This window comes from Leptosomus discolor, chromosome 6 (genome assembly GCF_034619465.1).
Source record: "Leptosomus discolor isolate bLepDis1 chromosome 6, bLepDis1.hap2, whole genome shotgun sequence".
NCBI lineage: Eukaryota > Metazoa > Chordata > Aves > Leptosomiformes > Leptosomidae > Leptosomus > Leptosomus discolor.
The window spans coordinates 23664973-23677241 of NC_141396.1; positions in this window are offsets into that span (position 1 = coordinate 23664973).

Here is a 12269-nt window from a genome sequence, read left to right on the forward strand (position 1 = left end):
ACGAATTAAGTATTTATCGCATTGTTAAATAAGAGCTCAAGTCCAGAATTTATTTTTCATTACTTCTAGTCCTGAAGAAATTTTCAAAACACATAACAAAGTAAATGCTTCAATGTGTGAATGTGTGTGTTTTTAGAAAGACCCTACCACCTTTTCTGGCAGCAGGGAGTAGATTAACAGGCAAATTGTCCTTTCATTTGCCAACACCTCTGAAAGCCTAATCAGATGAAAAATGGCTTTTAAATACCTTATTTAAATATTTTTCATAACAAAAAATAAGGAAGAAAGAAAGAATTGTCCAAGACAATGGATTTTCATGAAAGTTTTCACCCAGATGGCTCTGCTCTTGGTAGGGCGGCTCTTTTGGTGAGGAGGCAGAGGAACAACACCCTTGACTGATCCCATAGCTGTTCTCAGCTAGAGGGAAAATGTTTTCACAACTAGAGGCTTGAGAACATACTTTCTCCATGTAGCTGAAATGATTAAAGTATTTGCTAATTTCTGCATGGATTAAATTATACTTAATTGCAGAGCTATCAATACTAAGACCTTAATTTACAGTTTAGACAACCCAAAGGACAGCCAGCTTTGCAAGTCAGTCTAAATTCAATCTTGAAGGTGATAAAAAAAAAAAAGAGGGACAGAAAAAGTTCCCATTACTGAATAACTATGAGGCTCGATGAAGAAAAAGTGAACAGGGCCGTAATCTTGAAGGTGAACACCCCTGACAGAAGTCAGCTGCTGCGCAACCAAAGAGTGGATGACTTCCTCCTCTTGAGGCTGTCTCCTCTTTTTGAGATTCTCGGGTAGTCAGAAATACTGGACAGATTTCTTTGTGCCCCTAGAAAACACAATGTAACTACAAAAAGGTACAATTATTTCCATTCATCTCTATCTCCATGAATTTTTTGATAGTGCAAACAGGACAACAGAGGAAAAAACAATTTTCTGCTTTATGCATGCTTTTCCTCATTTGTGACTGCTATGCTGGGAGAAAGGGGGTGGGGGGGGTGGGCGGAAGCCTGTGATGCTTTTGCTGTGAAGCTTACATCCATTTGTCAGTCTTCTTCTTAAAGAAACAACTTAATTACCCAGCTCTATGCTACTTGTGCCTACCGGGTGGAACCAGAAACTGACAGCACCTGACAGCGCTGCTGATGCCTGCGACAGACTCATACCAGTCTTCCTTATTTTTCATTCTGCTATTGCACAATTCGTAGTCTGTGAAGTGTTATAAAGTTATGACAAAACTGTGAGTATCAGAGACTTAGGCCAACTTCCCAGAACCACGTTAGAAAATACACTCAAGAGTTTGCGTAAGGTTATGATAAATGGTCTTTCAGACACCAGGGAAATGTTTCCACTTACCTGATGCAAAAATAATTATCCAAATGTTAGGCTAAAAGCCTCTAGTAAAGACCATCAAAATCATCTTGGAGTGAAAATTAAAACCAAAAGTTTCTCCAAATCCACAGATGTACTTCTTCAGAGGGTAAGGGTACAGCAAGGCTATGACAAACACTACAGGTTTCCCAGAAGACACAATGAAGGCTGTTTCTGAGAGACTATCTCAAGATAATGGAAACCAAAACTGAATGGACTAGATAGAACAGTGAGCAAACTGGGATAACACATATGCTTGTCTACAACTGCAGTAATTTCAGTCACTACCACTGCATTTGTACAGCCTACCAATTACAAAAAGAAACTGTAGGCAGGATACTGATGGGACAAATTGCCTTTTGGGAATACAGCTCCCTGCAGTGGCAATGTTGGCATTTCTGAACTAGCAGACAGCTTACTGCTTCTACAGCAATTGGAAGGAGAAAACGGAACAAGTTTTTTTATGAAGAAAGAATATGCTCAACTTTTCAAACCAACAAATAACCCACAAAAAATAAAATCAAACCCACTCTATGCTCCTGTTAACTGTTCAGGCCAACAGTGGAGAGACCATGTTCTGCAGAAACATCCCAAACTGAGACTTTGTAAGCTGCTGGGGTCAAATATAGCTTTATACTGCATGAAGATATTCTTTAAAGCAAGCAGTTCTCCAACTTCTTCATCCAAAATGCTTGTGGGGTTTATAAAACTATTGTGGACTATCTCTTAAAAGTGTAATGAAATCTTGTGAACACTTACCTAATCTGAATCATCTGATTTTAAGCCTGACAGTCAGCCAAATCTATTTAAAGAGCATTTCTCACAGTAAAAAAGCAGCAGAAAGCCATTGGGTTTGAACTGCAGAAGGTTCAGTGATGCTGAAGGGCTCGAAATTTCTAGCTGCTTGAGCTTGAGATGAATCTCTGTGCTTCTTCCCAACTGCCTGCAGCTGCCTCTCCTGGGTTACAAAGTCTTAGCAGTTATTTTGGCAGCCCTTCCTGAAAAAAGGACATCTGATGATAAACACCTGTCTTCTGTGCAAACTTACAACCACATAGACTTCTGTTCAAAATAGTGGAAAAGTATGTCACTTATCCCACGGAGACAATGAGAGAGAGTAGGGTAGCCATGTCCAAACTTTCATAAAGCAGTTAAGAGGACTCAAAGTATCCAGTTGGCTCAAATAATCAGAAATGCTATTAAAACCCATTCAGTAAAAACCTCTAATACAACACAACAACCATTCAAAGGCAAATTACAATCAAAAAAATAAATAATTAAGCCAAACACAGAGTTCTAAATATCTAAAGCCAGCATTACAGCCTTTTCTGATCAAAAATAACTCAACCTGCAAGATTATCTAGAAGTTTCTGGAGGAAAGCATCTCTTCTTAGAGATGCAATTTATAAGAGCACAATGTGGGATAATCGAGTAATAAAGGGCTTCTGTTCTAAGACAAACAATGAGAGAGATGAGGTCAGAACTAGAGACGCAAAGGCCGCGCTATTTACTTTGTGTGGGGCTTATTGCCAAAACACACTTCACTCCCCAGATAAAACTTTTACTCGTACCAAAACCATGATATTAATAATCACTGATCTCATGCATCACGGTACTTTCAGCACATGCATTTGCTGTGGAGGTTACAGGGAATGGAGGCAGACAAGCCCACTGCTCTGTGTCCTACTTCCAAAATCCTCTGGAAGCAGGTACCCCCCTTTCTGTTATACAGCCCAAAGGACCTGTTATCTCAACAACTTTTCTCTGACTGCTGAAGACGGAAGGAATATATATAAAATTAAGAAAGCCCGCCCAGCCTGAAGTAAAGTCAAACCATTTCAAAACAATTTGCACTCCCTTCAGATCTCCTCTTCACAGTTGCCCAGCTCTTTAAGACTGCAGCTGTACACTATAATAAAAGCCTGCCCCTTAACACATCTGCATTTCCAAAGAACTTATCCTGAAGTTTTGTGTCACTTTCTACATGAAATCTAAGTTTATTCTCCCAAATCTGTATTTAAAAAACCCTACCTGCCCCTAGGCTTGGTGCTGGACATTTCACAAGGAGGAAGGGTGGGGTGAAACCAGCTTTTCATGCCACTCCATATGGAACTTGAGGAGTTCAGACAAACTGGGAAAACATGACAGCTTCAAATGTTATGCAAGTGCTCAAATGCAGTTAAACAGCACCAATCAATCCTGTGTAACACAGAAAAATCACGACAAATAGGAACAGGGCAGCTGTCAACCATATGGTGAAATGGTAGGTTCTGGTTTGATTCTAGTGAACACTCAGCCAGCCTCCTGCTGCCAGTTATTCTCTTTCCAAATACTCACCTTGTCTCTCCAAAGGGGAGCTTCAAGATGATTTCAGTATTTCATTCAGTCTCCAGATATAAACAAACATTTCCATTGCAAAATTCTGTATTTTACAGCCATCAGCTATTGCAACAACATTTCAAGGCCTTTTTTCCTGTGGCACTTTATTCACAAGAAAATAATCTCATCTCTCTCCAGTAATACCACTGACCCAAGAAAATAAGGTTTTCTACTTTGACTTGCAAATTCCAGCCCAACAATGCCTAAAGAGTTCATAGAAGCTTTCAGAAGTAGTCAGTAGTATTCAGCAACATAAGGCTTAATGACTGACAACTTTTTAAATCCTAAAATCCTGTTGCCATTCTTCTCCTGACATTGCAGACTTTCACTGCAGAACAGAAACATTCTTCCTCTTTTGTAACAGCTACCTTGTTATAACTATGTGTTCTCCTGTCAATCTTCACACCCCTTTCCTTCCTTAAAACAGAAGTCAGTAGCAATCAACTCCCAAATCATATGCTGTTCACATTACAGCACCACAAATCCTTCTGTTTCATTAAAATCTATTTCATTATAGCTTGATTTCAGTAATATTTGAAACAACTGAATGTGTCAATACACACATATCTGCAGAATAAAAGCCACAGGTAAACAAGAAATGGATTGTGCAGGACAAAGAGCAAACAGAACTCCAGCACCATTAGTACTTCCATTTCAAAGGAAAGACAACACAGACTAAGCACAGCAGCAACACATTGAGAGTAGCAATACACTTTGACCAAATAGACTGACAGCCTTCGGGTGGAAAAATAGGTCTTTTTGGTGATGTGTTAAGAATCTCAAGGGTAAATACTGCAATGCACTGTTGTCTCCAGGTAATGCTCAAGAGGAAAGACAACACCCAGGGCAGAAATCAGTTTCCTCAACACAGGCACATAATGGACTTCTTGATACCACTGGCTAGTGAAAACCTTCACCAAGTGTGGGCAGACACAACTCCCACCTCCCTCATCATCAACAGCTGGGTGCAGACAATATATTTGATAGCACCATAAAAGCATTTACTGTCTCTCTCTTTGCTCAGGATAGTATTTGGTATTGAAGTAATACTTATAGCTTATTCTCAAATTATTAGTTCACCGTGTTTTATGTTTTATCTATACAACCATTACCACATATCAAGATGGCTTATAACACTCATGTTCTTGCCAGACTAGTAACATACCAAGGTGCAAAACTAAAGCAGAATAGAGGTACTCATGCAAACAAAGCATAGGCAGAGAGACTAAAGAAAGAGCAAGCAGCAGTTTAAGGTGCCTGTGCTGGGTCCCAGTATTAAATGCTTACACTATTTTTTTCTGCCTTGCTAGAACTGACAAGCAGAAGTGCTGTTGTACCACAGAACATTATACAGATCAATACTTCTACATAAAAATATAAAGCCATGCACCCAGCATCCACATCATGTTGATTATCTATCTTTTTTTAAGCAGTCATCTGTGCTGTATAGCTATAAATAACACTTCAGCAGAATCACGAGTGTGCACACACATACATAAGCACTTAAATAATCTCAACTTGACTTTAAGATCGTTGGTACTTAGTTTTAGAGGAATAAGCATAACTAACAAGAACAGGGAAACTAATTTTTCATTTGGCTTTGTATACAGAAGCATTTTCCCTGCAAAATCCACTGAAGACTTTAGAACCCGAGTAGAAAAAACACTTGCACACACCACAAGAAAAAGCTTACTGAATCAAAACATCCCGTACCCAACATCGGTTAAATATGGGAAGAACAACAACAACAAAAAAAAACAGGTTGGGGGGAACATACCATGATACCCTACATCTCACCAACAACCTGGAACACATGAGCAAGGGGAGTAGAACTCAAAGTCCGATGTCTTGTGTTCTATACAACTAGTAGACCAGCAGAAGAAATCATCTGATCAATGCATTTAGGGAAATTGCAGAGGAAGAGACTCTCTGTGTAAGATAATGAGGTGGGTTTTTTTTTTCCTTTTTGAAATAGGAAGTAAATACTCATGACCAAACCTCAAAACTTTACATCCCAAACTTGCACATGGTGGTCTTGTCTCCCACTAGCAAATAAAGAGGTTGTAATATGCTGCCGTAGCTTCCCTGTGGCTCCTGCACATCAAGACCAGACCTGGATGACTGTGACATTGCTGGCTGAGCTGACAGCCATGGACATATTGTGCCTCTCCTCAGCTGCAGCCCCAATCCATCATACAATCTCATACAGTAAGTAGCCATTTTGCAGGGCTCTGTGTGTTTTAAAGGGGAGGATAACAACAAGGATAATGAACACACAACAGTTCTGAAGTCACAGCTAAACACCAGACACAGGCACAGTCACGTAATGATTCCTGTGAACACAGGAAAGGAGCCCTTCTATAACAGGATGTGCAGCTATCTCCATTACATGAAATTTTACTTTCATTGAGAAGCCGCTTAGAAATAGACAACTTACTCTGCTTAAAATCTTCTGGTATAAGACATTCTGAAAGATGGACTAGAAAAAATATTTTGGAGCACAAAAAACCCTGATATCTTTTTATCAAGCAGTTGTAAAAAAAGCCTTCAAATCCAATTCAACCTATTTCACTGCGTGAAATTTGGAGCAGATGACTAAAACAGGCAAAAGGTACTTTCTTTGATTCTTGTATACAGTATACTTGTCAGAAACACATTCAGAACCTAAGACATTACAGAATACACATAGTATACACAGATGGAACTTTCACGTGTGCAAAGCAGATTGTATCATATAAACAAGTTTTCTGAAATACAGATCTTTCATTTTATGTCAGAACTGAAAGTAAGGTGAAGCCATAAGATTTGCATGTGAACTTTCACAGAACTCTGGCATCTTTGAATTCAAAGTCTGAGTTCAAATTTCAAGTTACGATTCAAAGAGACTGTTTATGTAAGTCTTAACAGATGCTACCATAAGGAACTACTTCCATACTAATTTTAAAAACTTAGAGAACTCTTTCCTTTCAGATTATAGTATCTTAAAATCTTGGGATCTGCTGGAAAAAAAGCTGCTGCTCATTCTATAAAATGCAGAAACAATGATACAATTACCTTGCATCAAAACCAGGCTTATGGAAATGATGCTAGTGTTTTCATTCAGAAAGGTTATTTCATCTTCACCAGAACAGTACTGTGAAACTACCAAATGCAAAAGGGATTATTTTGTGTCCTGCTGTGGCCTGGAGAGATCTACAAAGCATGAAAGAGACTCTTGTTCAGTACAAGCGGGCTCTGTCCTAATGGGTCATAGAAGCAGAAGCTGTGCAAATGCAGTATAATACAAGCTGAACAGATCAGTTGGGTGTTGGGGTAAGAAAAAGAATGATGTCAACAGCTTTGATTTTTTTTTTTTCCCTCTGCCTGGCGATGAAATGACACCACTAAGTGGCACCAGAAGCTCCCTACAAAAAAAAAAAAAAATTAAGTGCTTGGGAGGAGGTATATACCATGAAAGGAGCCTTTCCACATTATTTGTGGGTTGCTCATTAGCAGAAAAAGAGCATGAACAGGTAGTTCACAAAAGTTCCTCTCTTTGCAACTGGAAAAAGCCTGTTAAATACGAAATTAAAACAGAATTCTGTGGGTGCCCAAGGAAGCTATAATACATTTAACAAACTGGTACATGTGGAGAGGACAACACCCTTATTTAAACTTTTTGGTTTTAATTAAAACAGAATGAAAATGCAGAAGTTTGAGAGTACATACACACATGGCCATATACAAAAACGAGGCCTGGCCTGACAGCACTGCAAAGTACCCAGACAACAAAAAATGTTATAGAATCACAGAATGGTTTGGGTTGGAAGGGACCTTAAAGATCACCTAGTTCCAACCCCCCTGCCATGGGCAGGGACACCTTCCACTAGACCAGGTTGCTCAAAGCCCCATCCAACCTGGCCTTGAACACTGCCAGGGAGGGGGCAGCCACAGCTTCTCTGGGCAACCTGTGCCAGTGTCTCACCACCCTCAGTGAAGAATTTCTTCCTTACATCTAATCTAAATCTATCCTCTTTCAGTTTAAAGCCATTACCTCTTGTCCTATCACTACATGCTCTTGTAAAAAGTTCCTCTCCAGCTTTCTTGGAAGCCCCCTTAAAGTACTGGAAGGCTGCTATCAGATGTCCCCAAAGCCTTCTCTTCTCCAAGCTGAACAACCCTAGCTCTCTCAGCCTGTCCTCATAGGGCAGGTGTTCCAGCCCTCTGATCATCTTTGTGGCCTTCCTCTGGACTCACTTTAACAGGTCCATGTCCTTCTTATGTTGGGGGCCCCAGAGCTGAACGCAGTACTCCAGTTGGGGTTTCACCAGAGTGGAGTAGAGGGGCAGAATCACCTCCCTCGATCTGCTGGTCACGCTTCTTTTGATGCAGCCCAGGACACAGCTGGCTTGCTAGGTTGCAAATGCACATTGCTGGGTCACATTTAGCTTCTTGTCCCCAGTACCTCCAAGTCCTTCTCCTCAGGGCTGCTCTCAATCCACTCTCTGCCCAGCCACTAAGTTCAACACTGAAAGAGTAGCTAGAGAAAACAGCAGCCTCGCTAAACTTCAGACAATAGGATTTCAGCCTGGACTGTAAATAAAAGGATACTTACTTCAGAGATCTAGTTTAATTTCTTTCAGCAGTGGTTCAACTGTTTCAATGCTGATGTGGGTGTGAGCTCTACTAAAAAGCAACCAGCTACTTCTGTTACTCTCCCAAATCTGATCCTGCACTGATGGCCAAAACCACTTACGAAAGTAAAGAAAACATGCGTCTGGCAGAAACCCCATACCCTTCCAACAGTGACTCCCAGGAGTGCTGCAATGTTAAGCACAAAGGATTATGCCCAGAACACACGAAATTTAGAAAACACAGCATCCTAAACTGGTATGTTATATTCTGTGTACTTCGTTGTCTTTTTTTTTTTTCCCCTGTAGACAAAAGTACCCAGCCTAAATTGACATGTCTCTTCCCCTCAAGCAGAGTGCCTCAGGGAACGGGGCTGGGGGTGGAGCACAGAGAGGCTCTGAGGAAAGGTCTCAGGCAAGAGATGACAGCAGCTCTAGGGGCTCTTCCACTCCATCGCACGCAGCAGGGGATGGGGAAGTAACTGGGTCTCAGCATGATATTGTTTATGTAAGTGCCTGGTTTCTGGCTTCTAATTATGAGTGTGTGATACTGTAAGAGTATGGCTGTGCCACGTAGCACCTTTGGGGGCAAGGGTACATCCTCATCCTGCCCTGTCCCCCTTGGGGAGGTACCAAGGGTGCTCAAATGAGAGGGCTCCAAGGACTGCAGGGTATGGCTGGTTTTAAACATGGCACAAAATTTCTGATGACAATTTGGGGCCATTCAGTGACTGATAAGCTGGGAAGCAGAGACAACTAGAAAGTTGCACACAAACTTATTTCCATTTTGTTTTCCCTAGTTCTGCAGAATTTTCTCTTTAAAATAAATTTATAGTACTTAAATAAAATTTGGCTTGAGTTAAAATCCTTTTAGTCTTTTGGGAGCTCACCAGAGGAGAAGGGTTAGACATGTCCCTGTCAAACCTGTAGAGGACTCTATATCCTGCCATGGCCATCCAAGACTCTCTGAGGCTTGCTTCTTCCTACAGCCCCCAGCCCAGATTAAACAGCCGCCTGCACACCAGCACCACCTGGAGCTGGTCTTAGGACAGAGTTCACCTTCCAGTTGCCCAGCACATGCCACATGTTGTCTGCACCTCCTCCTGCCAAATCCTGTTAGGACAAGCCCTGTTGATGTTGCTCCAGGCTTGCGTCTCCAAGCAGTGTAGCACTGCACAATGTAACTTGTCTTCCCCAGAATTCCCTAGACAATAAGCTGGCAATACAAAAAGCTACTGAAAGGATATAACTCTTGCATTTGACAGAAGGTCTGAGAAAAAATAGCAACTTGGTACAGAAACAGTGCAGATCCAGAACAACAGCAAGGCAATAAAAGGACAAAACCAAACATTGTCCTCTTTAGAAGTCCTCTCTCTCAGAATAACCAGACTTCAAGGAACGATCACCTGACATCTGGGAAAGCAACATCTGTAAAAGCTATCCTTATCAAGAAAGGTTACAACACCACGATGGTATTTGCAGTCACCTTGTTACACCACAATAAATGCTTTGTTGAGAAATCAATTACAAAATTTTCCTTCAATACTAGAAAAAAAGCATTCAGACACACTGTTACTGCTATTATTATTATCCATTGCTTAACCAGCATTACAACATGTAACACTTCCTTATACACACCTGTAAGGGAGACAGGAAAAAATAAGAATATTCTATCCAGATTAAGAGTTTATGCATCTTTCCTCTGTGATTAAGAAAATAAAATAAATCATACACATGTGTGTGTGCACATGTGCAACCAAGTGGCTGACCTGGAAACATCTTACATTTCCGGTCAACTGGGACTGAAGTCACTCCATTTGAAGATAAACTGCTGAGCCTGAGCCAAGATGTGCTGTGTTAGATGCATTTTCTTTGCTGGACTAGAAGGAAGTTTTTCTGGCTTTTTAGCACTCCCATTTTTTCCCAGACCCTGCAAGCACTCCAATTCCAATATACTCTGGTGACCCAGGTATTCACCAATTAGGATGGCAACAGTAACACGCATCCTCCTGTGGAATCAAGTACATGAGAAACTTAGGGAAGACTTCCAGAATGTCATACATCTTAATACATCAGTTAAAAAGACTATTATGATCCAAAACATCAGAACCTGAAAAGACGCAACTGGAAAATGGATGAAATTACATGACTGTAACACACTATCCTTTGGAAGAAGTAATCTGGTCTTGGAGCTTACATCTGTGACAATTTCCAAGAGAAAGAGCAACTAATTAGCATTGCTTGGCTCTTGGTGGAGTCAAAGACTATGTCGTACTGCATAAGCTTCCTACAAATGCATTTGTTCTAGCTGTCTTCATTTTGCTTCTTGATTGCTAAAAAAACTCTTTTTCTTGAATAAAAGTACATAGATACATTTATATCTATTCAGAAGGGTAGCATGAGCATAATTTTCTCTAACACGTTGCTTTGACTATATCCCACTATTCCCCCTTCTTGTGGTACATCAGTCTCCCTGCATTTGCTTCTAAGGGTCCTCAGGTCTAGCATAATATTGACTTCCCCATTTGTAACTACATTACTAAATCCTGCCCCAAAAGTTGATGGTGCTAGCCTTCACCAACCATTTGTTACATAACAAAGCAAGTGCTTCTGTTTTCTCTCCGTCAGAGAAGATGGAAACATACCAAAAATATCTACAAAACTATCTGGTTATCCTCCAAATCACTCCTTTCCTGCCAAGCACAGAGAAGTGAGGCAGCAGGTGTGCCAAAACCATTGTTCAGCGTGGCAGCCACCACAGTCTGCTTCCTTCGCTCCTCTGGCTGTTTGTCATATTTCTCTGGCCTTAGACAGGGAACTCTCTAACCCGGAATCAGCCTGTTGGGTTTTTAAGACACCTAAAACTCTGAGATTATTGCCATAATTTATAAGTGTAACTATATTATAAATTAACAACTTCAGAAAACACATAAACCCCTGTCTGTCCACTCCAACGCTTCTGTTTGCCAAAGAAAAGCAAGAGGTTTCTTGAACTGCCAGTTTAAAAAAAAAAAAAAAAGCCTAAAGCTTCTCTAACTCCCACCAAGTACAACATACTAGAAGAAGGACCTATCACCTCAGACATACAATATCTGAGAATGACCTTTTTAGACGAACAAACGAACCCAAAATCTCACGGCCACCAGAACAGGAAAGAGGGCACTCCCCTTTCTCCACATCAGTGTTTGCAGCGGGCTGTTAACATCTCTGCCCATCGTCTCATAGGAGCAAATTCAGATCACAAAATTAGCACTTTTGGGGACACGGGAAGAGGGGAGGAGAGAGGCTTGCTTTATTTCCTACTGGTTTAGTAATCTGCATCAACTGGTCAAGAAGTTATAGCCAGGGCAAGGAGAGCAGTACTTCCTCTTCCAAGCGTGGATCAGCTAAACCCTGCCTTGGCAGACTAAGGTCAATCTCTCAGGCAGTCTAAAACACACCAGGATTATAAAGAAGTTATTCCTTCCAAAAAATCTGCAATGCATTTGAACTGGCAGAATGCTTATTACACTAAATGATGAGCAGTAGAAATGATACATAGATTATTCCCCCCCCCCCCCCAGTGACAAACCCTAGAACAGGATTTATAATTTGTGGAATTAAAATCTCTACTTAGTATCACCAAATACATGAAAACAGTTTGTGGGTTTTTTTTCAAATCTACAAATTTAAACAAAGATGTACTTCATGCTAGGCTGAAGCAGTAAGAAGTACGGAATAGTAGTGGTAGACTTCCAAAATTCACAGAATAATTACTATTTATTTTGGAAAAAAGGCACTTTAAGAAGGCAGGGGATCAAGAAACCAGCCAAAGCAAGTTGACTTTCACAAATCAACACATTAAAAGAACAGAAAAGCTCTACATACTTAACACCTCATTTCATTATCAACTTTCTA